The sequence below is a fragment of the Pseudophryne corroboree genome, chromosome 6, assembly GCF_028390025.1.
Source record: "Pseudophryne corroboree isolate aPseCor3 chromosome 6, aPseCor3.hap2, whole genome shotgun sequence".
NCBI classification, from domain to species: domain Eukaryota; kingdom Metazoa; phylum Chordata; class Amphibia; order Anura; family Myobatrachidae; genus Pseudophryne; species Pseudophryne corroboree.
In genome coordinates, this window is record NC_086449.1 from 464,277,558 (window position 1) to 464,294,657 (window position 17,100).

The following is a 17,100-nucleotide window of genomic DNA, read 5'->3' on the forward strand; positions in this document are numbered from 1 at the left end:
TATGAGCCATGGGGATGGAATATATTGTAATTTAAAACACTTGGAAAAAGCTTAGCTTTTTGTAGCTTGTCATTATTAGCTAACGCTATATTAGCTAGTTTTCCGCTATGGGAAAAGGCCATACAGAGAGGGCTCTTCAGCTCCCCCTCCATTGTCACAGGTGGTTATGCATCCATAAAGGTATGGCCAGGCTCAAACTCGGCAGTATAGTGAAAACGGAAGCTATCATTATTTTGCTATAACTTCACCTGGACATCATCTTTTCAGACTGAGGGTGGGATGTAAAAGGAAAGCGCAATACATTCTGACACAATTTGCATTGAAACTAATCGCATATACAATAACTTATGCAATTAGTATCGCAAAGCGATAAGAGCAGCATTTTGCAAAGCCTGTGCCGCCGAGTGAGAGGGTGTGTGTGGGCCTCCTCCACCTCCTAGCCCTGGGAGGTGACATCTGCAGGGGGCCCCGGGTTCCTCCTCCCTACAGCCAGAAAGACATCTGTCTGTATTGCAGGGAAGAAGGGGGTTAGGGGATCTGGGAATGCACCAGGCAGTAGACAGGTGAGGGGAGCCAGAGTAAGCGGTGCTTGACGGCTGGACAGAGGGATGTGGAAAGAAGCCCATAGGCTTCTACAGGGTAACATTAGAAAAATCTGGCATTACCATCTGCATTGGTAAGTGGGCAGGCAGGCTTAGCACATAAGAGAATGTAGTAAAAACTCTTTGGTACATCCCAACCAAAATGCACCAGCTGTGGCACAATAATAATTGCCTTAAAGCTTTTCTGTGAACAACAGTACGAGAGATGATAATTAATGGAACATATTTATGATTATTGTATAATTAACAGTTGTATCAATTTGTTATTAACTAAAGGTAATACCAGTAACAACCCTTTCACACCGCTATTGGCGGGTCGCACCCGGGAGCCGTACACAGGCACTTCCCGAGTGCGACCCGCCTCAGGCCCCTTTACACTGGCATCTCCATATTGTCATCTCCCATATTGCCGAGTTCGTGACGTCAGTGGTGACGCCTGCGAGGGTGGCGCTTGAAAATTAGATGTCCATTCAGTATGAACGGGAAACGGGTCGCATCGTGTTCAACCCTGGTTGAAATACCGGGTTACTAAACCCAGGATATTTCCCCTGGGCCCTTTCAGACCACACAGCAACACAGGTTATGCGCGCTCATGTGCAATAACCTGTGTTAGAAGCGGTCAGTCTGAAAGGGGTATAAGAGAGACTTAAGATCTTTCCAATCATTTCTTATGAGTATTCTGAGGATTTCTTGGACATGTCACATTATTTTTCTGAACATTACTTTCATACCTATATATGTTTGAACATGTTCTCAAACCTACTGCTGAAAATTATGTTTTTAGTATTGAGCATATTTTTACTTATGGTTATATTTTGTAATAATTTTGGACTAAAATAATATTTTAGTCATAGTTTACAAAATACTAAATTGCAGGTAAATTGTTTTGGAATTGTTAAGGTTATCTAGTTTATTTGAGCCCAAAAGAGAAAATACTTTAAACCTACAAATTTGCAATCATAGTTAATATTAGTTACAAAATCCAACTTAAACTAATTAACATAACTTAAATAAAATACTACCAAAGAAAAGACATAGAAGTGACACAACTGATATGTTCTGCTGCTGCATGAACCATCTACCCCTCTCTTATTGGACACAGAACAGTGCAGAACATGGACCAAGTTTTTCATAATCTTCATTAGTTAATATTTATAATACCCAGGTTGAGTCTCCCTTATCCAAAATGCTTGGGACCAGAGGTATTTTGGATATGGGATTTTTCCGTATTTTGGAATAATTGCATACCATAATGAGATATCATGGTGATGGGACCTAAATCTAAGCACAGAATGCATTTATGTTACATATACACCTTATACACACAGCCAGAAGGTAATTTTAGACAATATTTTTTATAACTTTGTGCATTAAACAAAGTGTGTGTACATTTACACAATTCATTTATGTTTCATATACACCTTATACACACAGCCTGAAGGTCATTTAATACAATATTTTTAATAACTTTTTGCATTAAACAAACTTTTGTACATTGAGCCATCAAAAAACAAAGGTTTCACTATCTCACTCTCACTCAAAAAAGTCCGTATTTCGGAATATTCCGTATTTCGGAATATTTGGATATGGGATACTCAACCTGTATAATAAAACTTTATAAAGTAATCAATGCATACATATTTCTCACATTTTTTGGTCAAAGAAATTGTCGCTATACTTACGTATAAGTGTTTGGATACATTTTTATACTTCCCAACTTTTGTATGCATTTTTCCTATTTATGGATTACTTTAAGAGTTTAAGGCTGATATCCTATTAGCTGCTGTGAGTTACTGCAGCTAAAGTATTCCGGCGGGGCTATCCTATTAACCCCATAAGCCGGCACTTAACCAGCCCCCTGAGACCCATTATCGGACTCGAACACATGGGTCCACCATGTTATCATGGATCCCATGTGTTATCGACCGATAATGGGTGTGTTAATGCACGGTAATAACAGGCTGTAATAGAATAGTCCAATAGCGTTATCAGGCTAAAAAGCCCATTATTACCGTGCGGTAACTCACCACACCTGATAGGATATAGGCCTAAGTATTTACATTTGAATAAATTACAGTGGTGAAACTAGGCCCTGTAGTCCCAGTGCATGGAATTCTCATATTAATGGCAATTCAGAGAGGATAACTAAATTCTCTCTAACTTGGTAAAAATCAATAAAAGACTACCAAGTCAAAACTTACAGTATTTGTATTTATGTAAAGGAGCACAAAATCCCCCTACCCCACAATATTCTATCTCAATACCTTTTTAGTAGTAGTCCAAAATTCAGTGCAAAAATGTATTTAAATATGTAATATGACATATTTAACTTCGTAATTTCCCTTTCAGAAGTAAAAATTGATTGGTTTGCACTATGGGAGTTATTCAGGATCATTAGCAAAACAAAAAAGTAAACAATTGGGCAAAACTATATTGCACTGCAGGTGGAGCAGATGTAAGATGTGCAGAGAGATTGGATCCCATGTGTTATCGACCGATAACACATTTGACCCTGTCAGTGTCTGAGATTTGTCTAGATTCAGAGGAGAACCCAAGGTTGATATACAGTATGGCTGTAGACCGTGTGATGGAAACTTGAAGGTATAACAAAGTTTCTCCACATAGATGGTAAATGGGACTTGTTTATTGAACACAAATTATACAGATCTCAGATAGGGCCCAAAGAACAGTCTCTGATTACCAGTGGAGCTGGCAAATATGATCAACACAGGGAACTGTGGAGAGTGTCCAGTGGAATCTACACAAATAGTCTCTGTGGTAACTGCAGTCCTTAGATAAGCAGAAGCCAATGTATAGTGGAACACTAGCCTGCTTCAGCACCAGGTAGTGTAGTTGGTAAGATGGAGTAATGCTGAGAGGACCGGGATGAAGGCCAGGATGTTTCTGAACAGTAATCAATGGTAGTGGGTGTTCTGGAGGTGTGGCACTTGAGATTCTAGCTGCAAACTGAAGTACAGTAGCATGACAGAGATCAAGGTACCACAGGAAACAACTGGAGGATTGAAGGAGTACAACAATAGACAGACTAGTACTAACAGTGTCTCTGGTATTACTGTAGCCTGTGATGAGCCCAGCAGAACACACCAGGGGCAATATTTACTAATATTCGTGTTTGAGTCGGTTTGTGTAGTGTTTAAACTCGTTTTGTATCGGGTGCATTTTCATGCAACTTTTTGAATCCATATACGCAAAGTTACGAAGCAGTCGACTTTATTGTTTTCGTGTTTTCCGATGTCGATGCCAGTCGTTTTTTTTTGCCACATTTACGGCCGTCATTGTCGTTTGCGTACGTGTTTTTGTTGCATTTGCTGTTTTTTTTCCTAAGTTAAACGCGGCCGCATTTTCACTTTCAGTTTCGATTTTCATCCCCGTTCGTGATTGGTTGTGTTTCAGATGGTAGGAGTGTCTGTGCGCAACCATATAAATACGCCACAAACCGTCCTCACCTCGTGGGTTTAGTTAGTGGTGAGGAGGAGGGAGGTTGTGCTGTGGAGGTAGGTGAATTTGTGGTTTGAAGAGGAGTGGTGGTAGCGATTTCTGAGTGTGGTATTGTGTTTGAAAGTCGTCTTGTCATTCTTGTTGTCTTGTATTTTGTGGTTTTGTCTCATTTTTAGTCCAAGTTATTTTTCTTTATAGTCCCTTGTCAGTGTTTGTGTGTGTGTGTGTGTGTGTGTGTGTGTGTGTGTGTGTGTGTGTGAGTTGTGTAGTGGTAGTGGAGGAGTGTGTTGTTTTTTATTTTTATTTCCTGTGTTAACTGTTTAGACACACAATTATGTGTGACTCAGAGGTGGAGGGTGTGAGTGAGGGGGAGGAGGTCGGTCAGGTGGAGGAGATGAGTGTTAGTGAGGTTAGTGAGGTGGAGGAGGTGGGTGAGGTTGCTGCAGCAGCCTCTAGTGATAGTGACAGTCAGAGTGCTCCGCAGCCACGCACCACTACTAAGACTGGGCGGAATGTTAAGTTTATTTTTGATGAAAATGTGGCATTGGTGCGGGAGCTGATGAAGTATCAGAGGCAGCTATTTGGCCCTGAGTCCGCCAAGGTGCCAACACGGAGGAAGACGGTGTTGTGGGCGAAAGTAGTTGCTGCTGTCAATAGTGAGGGGGTGGTCAAGCGTACACAGGACACGTGCCGCAAACGGTACTATGACATAAAGCGACATGTCAAGTCCAAAATGGCCAAGGAGGCCAAGTCGGCTCGGAAAACCGGTGGTGGGCAGCCCTATATTGCAAGTTATCTGGAGTATGAGGAGCCCATGCAGAGTGTAATCCCTCCAGAAGTTGTCTCTGCAACCCATGGGAGGGATTCAGATAGGCCCAGGAAGAATGGTGAGCATGTGTATTTGCATTTACATTTTTTTTTATTTTTATTTTTGTAATGTGTGTCATGTGACGTTGCATATTACTCCCATCTTCAAGTGTGTGTCTGCAAATACATTGTTTTGGTTAATGTTTTATATAAAAGCCAATGTAACATCTTACTTTATTGTATGTCATGTGTTTTTCAGACAGATATTTTGCATGTGTAGTTTGGACTTGGTGTGTCTCTGAATTGTCCTGCAATAATGTTTTCCTTTTGGGCGTTGTTTTTAAAAAAATTGTGACTATGTTTTTTATTTAAGTGATCCATGTTGAATTTTTAAAAAAAGTGGTTGTCATGTTAGAGGCTGGAGTACTGGAAAGTGGTTTGGAAACCACTTACATGTGTAATGTCATCTTTAGATAATGTTAATTATTTAATGTTAAAAACAATAAAAAAAATTTTTGGCTTGTATTTGTACCGTGACACCACACTGCAGTGTAATTTTTTAATAAATTACTGCATTTTGTTTTTGCTCATATAGTGGTAATGTGTCTTTGGAGTGCCACATCACAGAGCAAATTATATATTGCATCTGTAATATTTTTCCTTCCAATACAAAATGAAGTTGTGTTTTTTTTTTTTTTAAACTTTTCTTGAACTTGTGGCCTATGTCAGTGTCCTGTACATGTTTTCCTGTGTTGATGTTGCCATAGTGCATATGTGTTTTGGTCATTGTTTTTTTTATTTTATTTTTATTTCTGGTCCTTATGTTTGTTTTAAATAAAAAACAAGCATTTCTAAAAGAATAAATGTTTATAAGCATAATGGGTGGATGTATACACAATAGCATGATTTTTTAATATAATTCATTTTATACAGTGTCTGAAAAAAGCAGTACTACTCGTCGGCCAGTAACTCCTATCACATCTGATCATGATGACGCTGTGGAAGCAGGTAAAGTGTCCATTGTAGTATAGGGTATGCTTGTAAAGGAATAGGCATAACAAAATTGCACTTTCATTAAAAGGTCCATCAAAAGCAGTATGGAGCAGCAGAAGTGGCACTTCTGTAAGACATCACCACAAAAAACCTGTGGCCGAAAAGAAAGCAAGGTCGTATGTCCCGGCACAAACACAGCAGGCTACCCCGCCACGAAGATTATCGTCCGTATGTTCTGTACCCCCACTCCAAATTTTGGACACACCTCCAAGATGTCATCCACACTCCCCTCATCTTGATTGTGAGTATCAAACTGAAAAAAATTTGTAAAATGTCAGAACATAATCAAAATCAGTCATAACCGCATTAAGTCAAAACACATCCAAAACTAAAATACTTACCGCAGTAAGTACAAGCTGAAATGGAATCCAAACTAAATGGCCTTGTCCACATCCAGTAAAGATATGTATGTCCACTTGAGCCATACAGTATGACATTGGGTATAAGATGCTGCAACAAAAAAGCATGTTGGTTTGTTTGCAAAAAGTAAGGTTGTTTTTCCAAAAATCACATGTGTGCTTGAGGTAACATTGCAAAATACATATAAAAACATTACTATGTTTGTTAGAACAAAGCTATAAGGTAACACATTATGTATTCCAATGTGTTTTTATGGTGGAGTATGTGTGAGCTACAATAAAACTAAAGTGTTTGCTTTCACAATTAAGTAACCAGACACATTGGCCTCCATCAGGCATATGTATGTATTTAAGCTATGAGTGATGATGTTGGTAGCCAGAATAGTTGTAAGCAACAGTGAATGACATGTGTTCCATGTGTAGTGTTTTTTTTACATTTCTCAAACATATGGATAGCTAACGGAGATTTGTTTAACATTTCAGCTTCGAGTCCTGGGAACAGCATCCCTCCGCAACAACACCAACACAGTGACATGGAGGAGACAAACATCTTAGAAATGCAGCCATTAATGCAAGGAATGAGCCCCCCAGCACCTGTGAGTACACCACCACAGCAAAGCACACCACCACCACAACACAGCCCAACAACACCAGGAACACAAGGCCCTGATCAGGTATTTTGGACTAATTGGGCTAGACAGCAGGCCACTAATGAAGATTGCCTGCGTAAGCAGACACAAATGTTTGCAAGACTACCATCTCACCTCAGAAGAATATCAAGAAATCTGAGTAGACAAAATGAACAAACAACCAGAATAGGCAATACCATGGAACTCATGCGTACAGACATTACACAGGTCATGGGCAACTTACAGCGCATAATGGAAGAACAGCACAGACAACAGCAAAGTTATATGAGCATTTTTCAAAACAATCAAAAGATTAATGAAAGTTTATTCCGAATAGTAGACAATCAAAATGCTGCTACACGTGAACTCAATGCCACCCTCACTAACCTGAATGAAACACTCAGATGCATGCACCAACAGCAAACAAGCAGCAGTTCTGGTACGACTACTCCAAATATCACGCCAGTCTCATCACCACCAAGACGGTCCACCAGAGCACGACAACATGACAGTGCTAAAAGCAAAGGGCAGGACAAGCAGCCACCCAAAAAAACGTGAAAAAAAAAACAAGTTAGACATTTGTGATAAGTAACTCAAAATAGTTAGCAAGTGTTTTTGTTGGGAAAAAAATATAACACTTAGCTCCTTGACCCTTTTTTCAACATCATTAATTATAAGTGGGCCAAAAAAAATAATATTTAGTACGCACATTTATTCATTAACATTTTTATTTGGTATTGGAGGAGGGAAATGTTGATGGAGCCACACATACATGTTAGCAGGAAGTAAACTGACCACTTGATTTTTTCTAATCATTACTCTTTCTAGATTCCAATCATTCTCTTTGCCTGCAGATACAATAATTGCCAGCCAGGCAGAATGTCTTTAGCAGGAAGTAAACTGACCACTTGATTTTTTTATAATCATTACTCTTTCTAGATTCCAATCATTCTCTTTGCCTGCAGATACAATAATTGCCAGCCAGGCAGAATGTCTTTAGCAGGAAGTAAACTGACCACATGATTTTTTTTCTAATCATTACTCTTTCTAGATTCCAATCATTCTCTTTGCCTGCAGATACAATAATTGCCAGCCAGGCAGAATGTCTTTAGCAGGAAGTAAACTGACCACTTGATTTTTTTCTAATCATTACTCTTTCTAGATTCCAATCATTCTCTTTGCCTGCAGACAATCCAAATTACAATGTTAGTGATACATATCTTAGCTATCTTATCTATACAACATTACAAGAAGAACACAATTGAGTTGCGTAAAAAGCTTGTAATATGTTGCCTTTGTTTTGTTTGAAAAACATTGTCCAAATGAATGTCAGTATTGTTGGGACATGTTTGTGAGTGTTAAAAATTATTAAGCATGTTTTTACACATGATGCTGAAACAAACAAATATGTACTTTTACAACAAAAAACAAAAACTGTGTATAATAATGTATATGTGTGGCAAACTGTGTATTTACTTACACATCATCAAGTTTACAGCATCAAACATTAGGAAATACATTTTTCCAGATTACAGTAAGTTTGTGAGTCATAAATATGATGGTGCATCACACATAGGGACACATGTATTCCTCAAGGCGAACATATTATATGTTGCGGAGTGTTTTTTGGGAACACAGGTTCACAAACTCGGCCCTCAGGAACCCACACAGTGCCTGTTTTGCAGGTCTCCTCACAGAATCACAAGTGACATAATTTACACCACCTGTGAACCTTTTAACATATGTCTGTGAGTAATTCATACACCTGTGCTTCTACTGGGTTACGAGAAAAATATGCACTGTGTGTGGTCCTGAGGGCCGAGTTTGTGAACCTGTAACACACAATGATAAAGTGAAACACTAAATGGATGATGTGGGCTTGTAAGAAATTAGCAGTGCAAGTTTTCGAACACTTATCCAGACTTAATGCATGCCACTCATAATCTGTTGTTTTGAGATTAAAAATACACACAATACACATGCGACATTTGTTTTTCATATAGCGAGGGTATGTTTGTATGTGTCATGGAGACAGACACATTCTGAGTAATGGATTTTGGTAAAAAAAGGCAAAACATCTATTTATGAATACACAACAAATGAAATAAGCAAACCAAGCTTACCTTAGAAATAGCGATTGATGATCTCTTGCCTAACCTGCCTCCCTACATCAGTACTCCAAGTATCACCAGATGTCTCTAATTCCTCTGCTTGCTGGCTGCTTTCTTCCTCCTCCTCCTCCTCCTCAACATGTGGTAGATGTTGTTGCAAACACATGTTATGAAGAAAGCAGCAGCAGAACACAATTTGAGTCACCTTGGAGGGACTATACAACAAAAGGCCACCAGACTTATCCAGACACCGAAACCTAGATTTCAGCACACCAAAACATCTTTCTATCACATTCCGCGTGGACTTATGTGCATTATTGTAATTGTGTTCAGCAGGGGTATCAGGTCGGGACAATGGAGTTAGAAGCCAAGAGAAACAGCCATATCCTCCATCACCTAAAAGACAGATATAGTAACGTGATTCATGTTAAGATACAGCAACACATAAGTTACACACTGTGGGGCAGATGTATTAACCTGTAGAAGGCATAAGGAAGTGAAAAACCAGTGATATGTGCAAGGTAATAAAGGCAGCAGACAATCTGCTCCTAAATGTTCATTTACACATTGGAGCAGATTGGCTGGTGCCTTTATCACCTTGCACAGATCACTGGTTTCTCACTTCCTTATGCCTTCTACAGGTTAATACATCTGCACCTGTATTTGGACAAAGTATACGCAGGCCTACACATATCAAATTACATACCCAGCAGCCATCCATCTGGCATTTGCCCGTCCTAAAACTTATCAAAGAGGGATGACTGACTGAGGATGAAGGAGTCATGGCAGCTCCCAGGGTAACCAGCAACAACACTCATTATTTTGAGATTTGCATCACAAACCACCCGCACATTTGTGGAGTGTTCGAAATGGCGGTTTGTATATATGTGCTGCCTGCCCCTAGGTGGTCTCAGCTGAATGTGTGTGCAATCTATGTTTCAAGCACATTGGGCATGCCAGCCAGCTCATAGAAATCGACCCTGACGGCATGCCACTGAGACTCCTGGGTAGGGAAGCAGATTGAGGCCTCGATGTGGGGCTGCAAAACAGCCAACACCTGTGTGAACATTTTAAAGAACAATAAACATGAGATTTTAGGACAGAACTGGCCACTGAGAAAATAAAACAAACACAAAACAGAAGAGGTCGTTAGGTATACATCACCTGTGTTAAGATTCTTGAAAATGAGGGCTGTGAGATTCCTATGACATCCCCAGACACAGCCTGAAAGCTGCCAGTAGCCATAAAATGCAACACAGCCAGGAGTTTGTGCAGGCCTGAGACAGGGCAAGAGCGTGCTGTCTCAGGGTCTAGGCCCAGTTTGACAAGGTCATACAGACGGAAAATGTTGTTACGATTTAGACGGAACATCTGTATGACCTTATAATCGGACAATGCGTTCAAGTTTAAACGCCCCCTAAAAAAACGAGGCCTGCGCAGCCTCCGCGGAACCTGTACAACCTGCTGACCATGTTCAGTTTCTTGGCCCTGGGTACTTACAGGCTGATGTCTGAGTCTGAGGAATCCCACAGCACACAAAAGATCACTGGCCCACAGTCCTGCTGCCATTTCTGAGTGTAGGTATACTGATATGGGCCTAACATCCTTTTATAGGCATCCTAATTCAGGTGTAAGTGATTTTTTATTTGCAACACATGTAAACATGACTGAAAAAAGCAGGTCTATTTTTTTGCTGCTTTTTTTAACGAATCGCAAAAAAATACGACCGCATTTGAGCACTCAGAAACTAACACCCAAATACGAATGAATAGTGAATTCCCGTATTCTATGAAATAACAGCCGCGTTTGACCGATGGTCTATTCATTCGTATTTCGGAACGTTGTCATTCAAACCATTACGAATAGGCCAGACACTGCTGAGATTGGTGCTTAGTGAATTCCCGGATTGGGACTTAGAAAAAAAAATACAAATCGGCCAAACTCGGATTTTTAGTAAATACTGGCCCAGGTATAGATGCAATCAGGACACAGTAGATGAATGTGAACAGCACAAGCTGGGATGACTGGTGCTTGATGTACACAGGATCACATTGGATACTGAAGAGTACTAGCAGACTGTCTGACACTCAGGAGTCTGTGGTTGCACTCAGCTGGACTTATTAGCACTTGAGGAGAGTACTGCTCAAAAGGTAGTCTGTGAGTCATGTTTAGTGGAACTGACTGGAACCAGAAGCATACAGTAATGTACAGGTGGCTATGGATAGCACTCAGCAGAACTGGCTAGCACTGGAGAAATACACAGCTTACACAGAAGTCCAAAATAGTATTCAGCAGGACTGGCTGGAACTTGAAGTATACAACAATGTCCAGAAGGCTCTGGGTTGTGCTCAGCAGGAGTGACCAGTACTGGAGAAATACACAACTTACACAGGAGTAAAGAATAACAGTCAGCAGGACTGTCTAAAATCATTTAACAATACACAGGAGGCTATGGATAGCGCAGATCAGGAAAGGCTAGGACTGGAAAAAAAAGCAGCTGAATACACTGCACTCAGGAGCCAAACTCTGGATACTGCAGATGGGAACTAGCAGGCAGGCTACAGTAGAAATTGTACTGGTAATCTGGAGAGACTTATATAGTGTGCCTTGGTTACTTGTAGGACCCTGAAGTCATATGCAGGAGATTTGGACTAAATTTGGTTGAGCAGCAGACAGCTGATCTCAGGCAAGATAGTGATGCCCATGTCCCAGTGATGCCAGCTCCACAGTCTAACATATTATTATAGTTTGAAATATGTTCTGATATTTTAGGTGAGTGATGTACTGCCATGAAGTGACAGTATCTAGTGCAGAAAGGGGCTTTACCAGTCTGGTGTGTGACAGACCCCATCGCACAACAAGCCAACATTTCCTTTAAACTTCTAAAGGAAGAAGACATTTTTTATAATCTATGTTGCAGCAGATCTCTCTCTCTCTCTCTCTGCCTTTCATTATATATTTATTTGTAATAAGAATAATGAGTCACATCAACTACTGTACATCAACCATAAGTACAAAACATAAAAGGAAATACAGATGTAAATTATCTTCCTAAGGACTCCAGATAATATATTCATGTTTCATATACTGTATATAATATTCTATTAAATGTAATTATTATTACATTTCTGTCATGTTCAAAAGAAGAAAGGACTATAAATTCAATTAACAGATGTTGCTATGACTTCAATGTAAATAGAAATTTGGGGCGACAAGAGAGAGAATGTTTAAAAGATGATGTACTGATTTCAGATATCATTACGTTTTGGTAGTCAGTCAATTACTGAGAAGCTGTCCACATGCTAGCTGACTCCATGCAGAAGTCACATTAAAAGAACATGAGTTTTCTGTTTATTTTTTAATTCAGTTTTTGTTATCTTTTTATACAATACATATTGTGACTTTTTTCATCCTATTAAACGCTATTTAATAACATTCTGTTTTTGTGTTCTTACATCAGTCACATGCCATAAAGTTTTGGTTGTTTACAGTCCTACATTTTAACCAGGAAACTGTTGGGTTTACTTGGAATAAATTACATTGACAATTTATTTTGAGATACAATAAATCAGGGAGTAACTGAAAAGTGTAAGATTTGGGACTGAATCTTAGTGGTGGAAAAACTGAATAGTAATAAGGAGTATAAAAGATAATTTTAGGTGTGTTTAATCATTTTTAGACAGACCATGCTGTTGTGTTTAGATTACCCCTTTCACACACATACATTATGCATACTCAAGTGAAGCTTGTAATAGCACTTGTATTCTTGAAACTTAATAATAGGATTTTAATTAGCTACCGGTAAATCCTTTTCTCGTAGTCTGTAGAGGATGCTGGGGTTCCATTTAGTACCATGGGTATAGACGGGTCATTTGAGAGCCACTGGCACTTTAAGAGTTTAACAGTGTGGGCTGGCTCCTCCCTCTATGCCCCTCCTACCAAACTCAGTCTAGAAACTGTGCCCGAGGAGACAGACATACTTCGAGAGAAGGAAATACAGATAGTGGTGACCAGCATGCAACATGGAGAAACCATGCTAACCAGCATGCACCATGAAGAAATCATGCAAAACCGCATGAAACATGAAGAAACCACGTCAACCAGCAGGTAACATGAAGAAACCATGCTAACCAGCAGGCAACATGAAGAAATCATGCCAACCAGGCTGAAACATGAAGAAATCAAGCCAACCATCATACAACATGAAGAAAACATGTTATCTAGCATGAAACAGGAAGAAACCATGTCAATCAGCATGCAACCTGAAGAAACCATGCTAACCATGCATGAAAGAGGAACAGCAACGGCTGAACCAATACTTAACCAAGTAGCAACGCAGGAAAATGAAGCAATGGGCGGGCGCCCAGCATCTAAAAGAATAAAATTGGAGAGAACACTTAGCCAGCGCTGTATTCTTTTTCCTTTCCTTAAGGTTCCCCTTCAAATCTCACAGATAAGATCGCATGTAAGATAATAGAAAGGTTTGTATATAGTGAAGTACTGTTTAATACAAAACATATATACACAAATACACATTAGACATAGGATCAGATAAGACAAAATCCTCTAGGAGGCGTGTAGGATGGGTAATTACCAAGATCAATGGGAACTGTGGTCAAACAGTCCCAACAGCGTTTGTGTCCCAAATATGGGTGCTCTGGATCAGTCCACACTTCACACAGATGATAACTGCTGGATCTCGGCAACGGCACACCACTTGCTCAGCGCCTCCACAGGAAAATACCAACGCGTTTCCTCCCCTAGCTGGGGACTTTTTCAAGGTGCAGTCAAGATACTGATCCTCTCCTTCCAGCCCTCTATTTAAATGTCCCTGCTCCAATGAAATCGTTCTTTCACAGCCGTACATCGTTAAACTAATTGAATCTCTCAGTCTTTTTGTTGCTCCTGACTCTCCGTCTGATGTCAGGAGTGACTTCCGTTTACATTGGTGTCCATGGTAACCAGGGTCTCCCCGTTCTAAAGTCCCTGCGTAGCCGTCCGGCGGTAGCTTCCGCAAATACGGGTATCCATGGTGACCGGGACTTCCTCACCTATGCGTCGCGTCACTTCCGGTCTTACGTCGGGATGAATTAAAAGTCAGTGTTAAACAGTAAAATCCTCAATGGATATGAAAACTCTCTTAATAGTCCACTCGAACATTGGTTCATTTTAGTGTTTGTAATTTTTTAAAACACAGTCAGCCGTAACGTCACTTCCGGTGACACCATGAGCTTTACATAGAGTTCTCTCTCTAAAATGCAAGACAAGAATTAGTATATTTTCTACATACAAGGGATTTAACATTGTCTGAATGAATATTCAGTTACCTAAAGTGCAGTAATATTTAAAAAATTCAAAGTATAAATAATTAAAACTAAGCAAATGTGTGGAACCGATAAAAAAGTCATTAAAAACTTTTCTCTAGTGGGTTACCCTTTTAACTTGTGGGTTACCTAAAGGCCCCTTTATAAAAACCATTTGACTTCAAAGTCAGAGTTTAACCCCCTTGGCCTAAGTGTCCCTAGTTCGAAAATGGCCTTCATTTCCGCCTGTGCCAGTTGGTTAGCTTTATCACAGCGTCTCCAATGCCCTTTTATGTGTCGTATTCCACAAAACATTTTTATCGCTCCTACATTACTCTGATGATGTGTTCTAAAATGTTCAGACAATGAGTGGGTTGCCAGCCCATTTCTGATGTTTCGTAGATGTTCGCCAATGCGAACTTTCAAAGGTCTTGATGTACGTCCAATGTACCAGAGGCCACAACTACAACTTATTGCATGTACTACATTGGAGCTATTGCAGGTTATAAAATCATTTATTTTCCACTTGTTTTCATTAATGGAAATTTCAGTGATCTTGCTTGTCACTGTTTTAATGCCCCTACAGCCTAAGCACATGCCGCATCTAAAAAAACCTTTGGACTTTATAGTACCCATCGGTTTTTTGGGTGGTAATGCGCTTTTAACCAGAGTAGATTTAAAAGATTTGGAGCCTTCCTGAATATACATTTCGGTTTACCCGGTAGCAAATCTCCAATAATTGGGTCTTTTCGTAAAACTCCCCAATGCTTGTTGAGGGTTTGTTCAATGTTCTTGCGTTGACCGCTAAATGATGTAATGAACGCCCATTCGAATTTGCTATTTTCTTTTTTAATCATCCGTGGTTGTAGTAATGTTTCTCTTTCTATCTCCTCAACTCTATTGATGGCATCCTGTATTTTGCTTTCTTGATATCCTGAGGCTAGAAATTTTCCTTTCAATATTTCAGGTTTGGAGCAGTTCCTTTTCAGGCGTCTAAGTTGTCCCTCTGGAATTGATCCTAACCAGTTGGGATGATGACAGCTGGTTATACCTATATATGCCCCTGAATCCGTTGGCTTCCTAAAATTCATAGTTTGGATTTGTTGATCTTCAATGTAAATTGTTACGTCCAAAAAGTTGATTTTCATCTTACTATATTCGAACGTTAACAAAATATTCAAAGTGTTATTATTTAAATAATCCATAAAATCCTTTAAAAGTTCCTCTCCTCCTCTCCAAATAAAAAAGACATCATCTATATATGATGTCTTTTTTATTTGGAGAGGAGGAGAGGAACTTTTAAAGGATTTTATGGATTATTTAAATAATAACACTTTGAATATTTTGTTAACGTTCGAATATAGTAAGATGAAAATCAACTTTTTGGACGTAACAATTTACATTGAAGATCAACAAATCCAAACTATGAATTTTAGGAAGCCAACGGATTCAGGGGCATATATAGGTATAACCAGCTGTCATCATCCCAACTGGTTAGGATCAATTCCAGAGGGACAACTTAGACGCCTGAAAAGGAACTGCTCCAAACCTGAAATATTCAAATCACAGGCGGAAGAAATGAAAGGAAAATTTCTAGCCTCAGGATATCAAGAAAGCAAAATACAGGATGCCATCAATAGAGTTGAGGAGATAGAAAGAGAAACATTACTACAACCACGGATGATTAAAAAAGAAAATAGCAAATTCGAATGGGCGTTCATTACATCATTTAGCGGTCAACGCAAGAACATTGAACAAACCCTCAACAAGCATTGGGGAGTTTTACGAAAAGACCCAATTATTGGAGATTTGCTACCGGGTAAACCGAAATGTATATTCAGGAAGGCTCCAAATCTTAAATCTACTCTGGTTAAAAGCGCATTACCACCCAAAAAACCGATGGGTACTATAAAGTCCAAAGGTTTTTTTAGATGCGGCATGTGCTTAGGCTGTAGGGGCATTAAAACAGTGACAAGCAAGATCACTGAAATTTCCATTAATGAAAACAAGTGGAAAATAAATGATTTTATAACCTGCAATAACTCCAATGTAGTATATGCAATAAGTTGTAGTTGTGGCCTCTGGTACATTGGACGTACATCAAGACCTTTGAAAGTTCGCATTGGCGAACATCTACGAAACATCAGAAATGGGCTGGCAACCCACTCATTGTCTGAACATTTTAGAACACATCATCAGAGTAATGTAGGAGCGATAAAAATGTTTTGTGGAATACGACACATAAAAGGGCATTGGAGACGCTGTGATAAAGCTAACCAACTGGCACAGGCGGAAATGAAGGCCATTTTCGAACTAGGGACACTTAGGCCAAGGGGGTTAAACTCTGACTTTGAAGTCAAATGGTTTTTATAAAGGGGCCTTTAGGTAACCCACAAGTTAAAAGGGTAACCCACTAGAGAAAAGTTTTTAATGACTTTTTTATCGGTTCCACACATTTGCTTAGTTTTAATTATTTATACTTTGAATTTTTTAAATATTACTGCACTTTAGGTAACTGAATATTCATTCAGACAATGTTAAATCCCTTGTATGTAGAAAATATACTAATTCTTGTCTTGCATTTTAGAGAGAGAACTCTATGTAAAGCTCATGACGTCACCGGAAGTGACGTTACGGCTGACTGTGTTTTAAAAAATTACAAACACTAAAATGAACCAATGTTCGAGTGGACTATTAAGAGAGTTTTCATATCCATTGAGGATTTTACTGTTTAACACTGACTTTTAATTCATCCCGACGTAAGACCGGAAGTGACG

At 39.4% G+C, this 17,100-nt stretch overlaps 1 protein-coding gene across 2 annotated transcripts in view; it reads right to left on the reverse strand.

The window, feature by feature from the left end:
• LOC134932609 (ankyrin repeat and SOCS box protein 15-like) overlaps positions 1 to 17,100 on the reverse strand; it is a 107,010-nt gene that overhangs the window by 28,671 nt on the left and 61,239 nt on the right. The gene's annotated exons all lie outside the window — the stretch shown is intronic.